Source organism: Hemitrygon akajei, chromosome 1 (assembly GCF_048418815.1).
Source record: "Hemitrygon akajei chromosome 1, sHemAka1.3, whole genome shotgun sequence".
Taxonomy (NCBI): domain Eukaryota; kingdom Metazoa; phylum Chordata; class Chondrichthyes; order Myliobatiformes; family Dasyatidae; genus Hemitrygon; species Hemitrygon akajei.
The window spans coordinates 163,990,031-163,998,570 of NC_133124.1; positions in this window are offsets into that span (position 1 = coordinate 163,990,031).

The following is an 8,540-nucleotide window of genomic DNA, read 5'->3' on the forward strand; positions in this document are numbered from 1 at the left end:
AGAGAGGGGTCTGTGCTGTGGGGGAGTGACGAGGCTCTCTAGAGTGAGGGGTCTGTGCTGTGGGGGAGTGATGAGGCTCTCTAGAGTGAGGGGTCTGTGCTATGGGGGGAGTGATGAGGCTCTCTAGAGTGAGGGGTCTGTGCTGTGGGGGGAGTGACGAGGCTCTCTAGAGTGAGGGGTCTGTGCTGTGGGGGGAGTGACGAGGCTCTCTAGAGTGAGGGGTCTGTGCTGTGGGGGGAGTGACGAGGCTCTCTAGAGTGAGGGGTCTGTGCTGTGGGGGGGAGTGACGAGGCTCTCTAGAGTGAGGGGTCTGTGCTGTGGGGGGAGTGACGAGGCTCTCTAGAGTGAGGGGTCTTTGCTGTGGGGTGAGTGACGATGCTCTCTAGAGTGAGGAGTCTGTGCTGTGGGGGGGAGTGTCGAGGCTCTCTAGAGTGAGGGGTCTGTGCTATGGGGGAGTGACGAGGCTCTCTAGAGTGAGGGGTCTGTGCTGTGGGTGGAGTGACGAGGCTCTCTAGAGTGAGGGGTCTGTGCTGTGGGGGGAGTGATGAGGCTCTCTAGAGTGAGGGGTCTGTGCTATTGGGGGGAGTGACGAGGCTCTCTAGAGTGAGGGGTCTGTGCTGTTGGGGGAGTGATGATGCTCTCTAGAGTGAGGGGTATGTGCTGGGGGGGATTGACGAGGCTCTCTAGAGTGAGGGGTCTGTGCTGTGGGGGGGAGTAACGAGGCTCTCTAGAGTGAGGGGTCTGTGCTGTGGGGGGGAGTGACGAGGCTCTCTAGAGTGAGGGGTCTGTGCTGTGGGGGGGATTGACGAGGCTCTCTAGAGTGAGGGGTCTGTGCTGTGGGGGGGAGTGACGAGGCTCTCTAGAGTGAGTGGTCTGTGCTGTGGGGGGAGTGACGAGGCTCTCTAGAGTGAGGGGTCTGTGCTGTGGGGGGAGTGACGAGGCTCTCTAGAGTGAGGGGTCTGTGCTGTGGGGGGGAGTGACGAGGCTCTCTAGAGTGAGGGGTCTGTGCTGTGGGGGGGATTGACGAGGCTCTCTAGAGTGAGGGGTCTGTGCTGTGGGGGGGAGTGACGAGGCTCTCTAGAGTGAGTGGTCTGTGCTCTGGGGGGAGTGACGAGGCTCTCTAGAGTGAGGGGTCTGTGCTGTGGGGGGGAGTGACGAGGCTCTCTAGAGTGAGGGGTCTGTGCTGTGGGGGGGAGTGACGAGGCTCTCTAGAGTGAGGGGTCTGTGCTGTGGGGGGGAGTGACGAGGCTCTCTAGAGTGAGGGGTCTGTGCTGTGGGGGGGAGTGACGAGGCTCTCTAGAGTGAGGGGTCTGTGCTGTGGGGGGGATTGACGAGGCTCTCTAGAGTGAGGGGTCTGTGCTGTGGGGGGGAGTGACGAGGCTCTCTAGAGTGAGGGGTCTGTGCTGTGGGGGGAGTGACGAGCCTCTCTAGAGTGAGGGGTCTGTGCTGTGGGGGGAGTGATGAGGCTCTCTAGAGTGAGGGGTCTGTGCTGTGGGGGGAGTGATGAGGCTCTCTAGAGTGAGGGGTCTGTGCTGTGGGGGGGATTGACGAGGCTCTCTAGAGTGAGGGGTCTGTGCTATGGGGGGAGTGATGAGGCTCTCTAGAGTGAGGGGTCTGTGCTATGGGGGGAGTGACGAGGCTCTCTAGAGTGAGGGGTCTGTGCTGTCGGGGGATTGACGAGGCTCTCTAGAGTGAGGGGTCTGTGCTGTGGGTGGAGTGACAAGGCTCTCTAGAGTGAGGGGTCTGTGCTGTGGGGGGGAGTGACGAGGCTCTCTAGAGTGAGGGGTCTGTGCTGTGGGGGGGAGTGACGGGGCTCTCTAGAGTGAGGGGTCTGTGCTGTGGGTGGAGTGATGAGGCTCTCTAGAGTGAGGGGTCTGTACTGTGGGGGGAGTGACGATGCTCTCTAGAGTGAGGGGTCTGTGCTGTGGGGCGAGTGACGAGGCTCTCTAGAGTGAGGGGTCTGTGCTGTCGGGGGAGTGACGATGCTCTCTAGAGTGAGGTGGTCTGTGCTGTGGGGGGGGAGTGACGAGTCTGTCTAAAGCGAGGGGTCTGTGCTGTGGGGTGAGTGACGATGCTCTCTAGAGTGAGGCGGTCTGTGCTGTGGGGGGAGTGTCGAGGATCTCTAGAGTGAGGGGTCTGTGCTATGGGGGGAGTGTCGAGGCTCTCTAGAGTGAGGGGTCTGTGCTGTGGGGGGAGTGACGAGGCTCTCTAGAGTGAGGGGTCTGTGCTGTGGGGGGAGTGATGAGGCTCTCTAGAGTGAGGGGTCTGTGCTGTGGGGGGAGTGACGAGGCTCTCTAGAGTCAGGAGTCTGTGCTGTGGGGGGAGTGACGAGGCTCTCTAGAGTGAGTGGTCTGTGCTGTGGGGGGAGTGACGAGGCTCTCTAGAGTGAGGGGTCTGTGCTGTGGGGGGAGTGACGAGGCTCTCTAGAGTCAGGAGTCTGTGCTGTGGGGGGAGTGACGAGGCTCTCTAGAGTGAGTGGTCTGTGCTGTGGGGGGAGTGACGAGGCTCTCTAGAGAGAGGGGTCTGTGCTGTGGGGGAGTGACGAGGCTCTCTAGAGTGAGGGGTCTGTGCTGTGGGGGGAGTGACGAGGCTCTCTAGAGTGAGGGGTCTGTGCTGTGGGGGGAGTGACGAGGCTCTCTAGAGTGAGGGGTCTGTGCTGTGGGGGGAGTGACGAGGCTCTCTAGAGTGAGGGGTCTGTGCTGTGGGGGGAGTGACGAGGCTCTCTAGAGTGAGGGGTCTGTGCTGTGGGGGGAGTGACGAGGCTCTCTAGAGTGAGGGGTCTGTGCTGTGGGGGAGTGATGAGGCTCTCTAGAGTGAGGGGTCTGTGCTATGGGGGGAGTGATGAGGCTCTCTAGAGTGAGGGGTCTGTGCTGTGGGGGGAGTGACGAGGCTCTCTAGAGTGAGGGGTCTGTGCTGTGGGGGGAGTGACGAGGCTCTCTAGAGTGAGGGGTCTGTGCTGTGGGGGGAGTGACGAGGCTCTCTAGAGTGAGGGGTCTGTGCTGTGGGGGGAGTGACGAGGCTCTCTAGAGTGAGGGGTCTGTGCTGTGGGGGGAGTGACGAGGCTCTCTAGAGTGAGGGGTCTTTGCTGTGGGGTGAGTGACGATGCTCTCTAGAGTGAGGAGTCTGTGCTGTGGGGGGGAGTGTCGAGGCTCTCTAGAGTGAGGGGTCTGTGCTATGGGGGAGTGACGAGGCTCTCTAGAGTGAGGGGTCTGTGCTGTGGGTGGAGTGACGAGGCTCTCTAGAGTGAGGGGTCTGTGCTGTGGGGGGAGTGATGAGGCTCTCTAGAGTGAGGGGTCTGTGCTATTGGGGGGAGTGACGAGGCTCTCTAGAGTGAGGGGTCTGTGCTGTTGGGGGAGTGATGATGCTCTCTAGAGTGAGGGGTATGTGCTGGGGGGGATTGACGAGGCTCTCTAGAGTGAGGGGTCTGTGCTGTGGGGGGGAGTAACGAGGCTCTCTAGAGTGAGGGGTCTGTGCTGTGGGGGGGAGTGACGAGGCTCTCTAGAGTGAGGGGTCTGTGCTGTGGGGGGGATTGACGAGGCTCTCTAGAGTGAGGGGTCTGTGCTGTGGGGGGGAGTGACGAGGCTCTCTAGAGTGAGTGGTCTGTGCTGTGGGGGGAGTGACGAGGCTCTCTAGAGTGAGGGGTCTGTGCTGTGGGGGGAGTGACGAGGCTCTCTAGAGTGAGGGGTCTGTGCTGTGGGGGGGGAGTGACGAGGCTCTCTAGAGTGAGGGGTCTGTGCTGTGGGGGGGATTGACGAGGCTCTCTAGAGTGAGGGGTCTGTGCTGTGGGGGGGAGTGACGAGGCTCTCTAGAGTGAGTGGTCTGTGCTCTGGGGGGAGTGACGAGGCTCTCTAGAGTGAGGGGTCTGTGCTGTGGGGGGGAGTGACGAGGCTCTCTAGAGTGAGGGGTCTGTGCTGTGGGGGGGAGTGACGAGGCTCTCTAGAGTGAGGGGTCTGTGCTGTGGGGGGGAGTGACGAGGCTCTCTAGAGTGAGGGGTCTGTGCTGTGGGGGGGGAGTGACGAGGCTCTCTAGAGTGAGGGGTCTGTGCTGTGGGGGGGATTGACGAGGCTCTCTAGAGTGAGGGGTCTGTGCTGTGGGGGGGAGTGACGAGGCTCTCTAGAGTGAGGGGTCTGTGCTGTGGGGGGAGTGACGAGCCTCTCTAGAGTGAGGGGTCTGTGCTGTGGGGGGAGTGATGAGGCTCTCTAGAGTGAGGGGTCTGTGCTGTGGGGGGAGTGATGAGGCTCTCTAGAGTGAGGGGTCTGTGCTGTGGGGGGGATTGACGAGGCTCTCTAGAGTGAGGGGTCTGTGCTATGGGGGGAGTGATGAGGCTCTCTAGAGTGAGGGGTCTGTGCTATGGGGGGAGTGACGAGGCTCTCTAGAGTGAGGGGTCTGTGCTGTCGGGGGATTGACGAGGCTCTCTAGAGTGAGGGGTCTGTGCTGTGGGTGGAGTGACAAGGCTCTCTAGAGTGAGGGGTCTGTGCTGTGGGGGGGAGTGACGAGGCTCTCTAGAGTGAGGGGTCTGTGCTGTGGGGGGGAGTGACGGGGCTCTCTAGAGTGAGGGGTCTGTGCTGTGGGTGGAGTGATGAGGCTCTCTAGAGTGAGGGGTCTGTACTGTGTGGGGAGTGACGATGCTCTCTAGAGTGAGGGGTCTGTGCTGTGGGGCGAGTGACGAGGCTCTCTAGAGTGAGGGGTCTGTGCTGTCGGGGGAGTGACGATGCTCTCTAGAGTGAGGTGGTCTGTGCTGTGGGGGGGGAGTGACGAGTCTGTCTAAAGCGAGGGGTCTGTGCTGTGGGGTGAGTGACGATGCTCTCTAGAGTGAGGCGGTCTGTGCTGTGGGGGGAGTGTCGAGGATCTCTAGAGTGAGGGGTCTGTGCTATGGGGGGAGTGTCGAGGCTCTCTAGAGTGAGGGGTCTGTGCTGTGGGGGGAGTGACGAGGCTCTCTAGAGTGAGGGGTCTGTGCTGTGGGGGGAGTGACGAGGCTCTCTAGAGTGAGGGGTCTGTGCTGTGGGGGGAGTGACGAGGCTCTCTAGAGTCAGGAGTCTGTGCTGTGGGGGGAGTGACGAGGCTCTCTAGAGTGAGTGGTCTGTGCTGTGGGGGGAGTGACGAGGCTCTCTAGAGTGAGGGGTCTGTGCTGTGGGGGGAGTGACGAGGCTCTCTAGAGTCAGGAGTCTGTGCTGTGGGGGGAGTGACGAGGCTCTCTAGAGTGAGTGGTCTGTGCTGTGGGGGGAGTGACGAGGCTCTCTAGAGAGAGGGGTCTGTGCTGTGGGGGAGTGACGAGGCTCTCTAGAGTGAGGGGTCTGTGCTGTGGGGGGAGTGACGAGGCTCTCTAGAGTGAGGGGTCTGTGCTGTGGGGGGAGTGACGAGGCTCTCTAGAGTGAGGGGTCTGTGCTGTTGGGGGAGTGACGAGGCTCTCTAGAGTGAGGGGTCTGTGCTATGGGGGGAGTGATGAGGCTCTCTAGAGTGTGGGGTCTGTGCTGTGGGGGGAGTGACGAGGCTCTCTAGAGTGAGGGGTCTGTGCTGTGGGGGGAGTGACGAGGCTCTCTAGAGTGAGGGGTCTGTGCTGTGGGGGGAGTGACGAGGCTCTCTAGAGTGAGGGGTCTGTGCTGTGGGGGGAGTGACGAGCCTCTCTAGAGTGAGGGGTCTGTGCTGGGGGGGGAGTGACGAGGCTCTCTAGAGTGAGGGGTCTGTGCTGTGGGGGGAGTGAGGAGGCTCTCTAGAGTGAGGGGTCTGTGCTAAGGGGGGAGTGACGAGGCTCTCTAGAGTGAGGGGTCTGTGCTGTGGGGGGAGTGAGGAGGCTCTCTAGAGTGAGGGGTCTTTGCTAAGGGGGGAGTGACGAGGCTCTCTAGAGTGAGGCGTCTGTGCTGTGGGGAGAGTGACGAGGCTCTCTAGAGTGAGGGGTCTGTGCTGTGGGGGGAGTGACGAGGCTCTCTAGAGTGAGGGGTCTGTGCTGTGGGGGGAGTGATGAGGCTCTCTAGAGTGAGGGGTCTGTGCTGTGGGGGGAGTGACGAGGCTCTCTAGAGTGAGGGGTCTGTGCTGTGGGGGGATTGACGAGGTTCTCTAGAGTGAGGGGTCTGTGCTGTGGGGGGATTGACGAGGCTCTCTAGAGTGAGGGGTCTGTGCTATGGGGGGAGTGATGAGGCTCTCTAGAGTGAGGGGTTTGTGCTGTGGGGGGAGTGACGAGGCTCTCTAGAGTGAGGGGTCTGTGCTATGGGGGGAGTGATGAGGCTCTCTAGAGTGTGGGGTCTGTGCTGTGGGGGGAGTGACGAGGCTCTCTAGAGTGAGGGGTCTGTGCTGTGGGGGGAGTGACGAGGCTCTCTAGAGTGAGGGGTCTGTGCTGTGGGGGGAGTGACGAGGCTCTCTAGAGTGAGGGGTCTGTGCTGTGGGGGGAGTGACGAACCTCTCTAGAGTGAGGGGTCTGTGCTGGGGGGGGAGTGACGAGGCTCTCTAGAGTGAGGGGTCTGTGCTGTGGGGGGAGTGAGGAGGCTCTCTAGAGTGAGGGGTCTGTGCTAAGGGGGGAGTGACGAGGCTCTCTAGAGTGAGGGGTCTGTGCTGTGGGGGGAGTGAGGAGGCTCTCTAGAGTGAGGGGTCTTTGCTAAGGGGGGAGTGACGAGGCTCTCTAGAGTGAGGGGTCTGTGCTGTGGGGAGAGTGACGAGGCTCTCTAGAGTGAGGGGTCTGTGCTGTGGGGGGAGTGACGAGGCTCTCTAGAGTGAGGGGTCTGTGCTGTGGGGGGAGTGACGAGGCTCTCTAGAGTGAGGGGTCTGTGCTGTGGGGGGAGTGACGATGCTCTCTAGAGTGAGGGGTCTGTGCTGTGGGGGGAGTGATGAGACTCTCTAGAGTGAGGGGTCTGTGCTGTGGGGGGAGTGACGATGCTCTCTAGAGTGAGGGGTCTGCGCTGTGGGGGGAGTGACGAGGCTCTCTAGAGTGAGTGGTCTGTGCTGTGGGGGGATTGACGAGGCTCTCTAGAGTGAGTGGTCTGTGCTGTGGGGGGAGTGACCAGGCTCTCTAGAGTGAGGGGTCTGTGCTGTGGGGGGGAGTGACCAGGCTCTCTAGAGTGAGGCGGTCTGTGCTGTGGGGGGAGTGTCGAGGCTCTCTAGAGTGAGGGGTCTGTGCTGTGGGGGGAGTGACGAGGCTCTCTAGAGTGAGGGGTCTCTGCTGTGGGGGGATTGACGAGGCTCTCTAGAGTGAAGGGTCTGTGCTGGGGGGGAGTGACGAGGCTCTCTAGAGTGAGGGGTCAGTGCTGTGGGGGGGAGTGACGAGGCTCTCTAGAGTGAGGGGTCTGTGCTGTGGGGGGAGTGACGAGGCTCTCTAGAGTGAGGAGTCTGTGCTGTGGGGGGAGTGACGAGGCTCTCTAGAGTGAGTGGTCTGTGCTGTGGGGGGAGTGACGAGGCTCTCTAGAGAGAGGGGTCTGTGCTGTGGGGGAGTGACGAGGCTCTCTAGAGTGAGGGGTCTGTGCTGTGGGGGGAGTGACGAAGCTCTCTAGAGTGAGGGGTCTGTGCTGTGGGGGGAGTGACGAGGCTCTCTAGAGTGAGGGGTCTGTGCTGGGGGGGATTGACGAGGCTCTCTAGAGTGAGGGGTCTGTGCTGTTGGGGGAGTGACGAGGCTCTCTAGAGTGAGGGGTCTGTGCTGTGGGGGGAGTGTCGATGCTCTCTAGAGTGAGGGGTCTATGCTGTGGGGGGAGTGACGAGGCTCTCTAGAGTGAGGGGTCTGTGCTGTGGGGGGATTGACGAGGTTCTCTAGAGTGAGGGGTCTGTGCTGTGGGGGGATTGACGAGGCTCTCTAGAGTGAGGGGTTTGTGCTGTGGGGGGAGTGACGAGGCTCTCTAGAGTGAGGGGTCTGTGCTATGGGGGGAGTGATGAGGCTCTCTAGAGTGTGGGGTCTGTGCTGTGGGGGGAGTGATGAGGCTCTCTAGAGTGAGGGGTCTGTGCTGTGGGGGGAGTGACGAGGCTCTCTAGAGTGAGGGGTCTGTGCTGTGGGGGGATTGATGAGGCTCTCTAGAGAGAGGGGTCTGTGCTGTGGGGGGAGTGACGAGGCTCTCTAGAGTGAGGGGTCTGTGCTATGGGAGGAGTGACGAGGCTCTCTAGAGTGAGGGGTCTGTGCTGTGGGGGGAGTGACGAGGCTCTCTAGAGTGAGGGGTCTGTGCTGTGGGGGGAGTGACGAGGCTCTCTAGAGAGAGGGGTCTGTGCTATTGGGGGGGTGACGAGGCTCTCTAGAGTGAGGGGTCTGTGCTGTGGGGAGAGTGACGAGGCTCTAGAGTGAGGGGTCTGTGCTGTGGTGGGAGTGACGTGGCTCTCTAGAGTGAGGGGTCTGTGCTGTGGAGGGAGTGACGAGCCTCTCTAGAGTGAGGGGTCTGTGCTGGGGGGGGAGTGACGAGGCTCTCTAGAGTGAGGGGTCTGTGCTGCGGGGGGAGTGAGGAGGCTCTCTAGAGTGAGGGGTCTGTGCTAAGGGGGGAGTGACGAGGCTCTCTAGAGTGAGGGGTCTGTGCTGTGGGGGGAGTGAGGAGGCTCTCTAGAGTGAGGGGTCTTTGCTAAGGGGGGAGTGACGA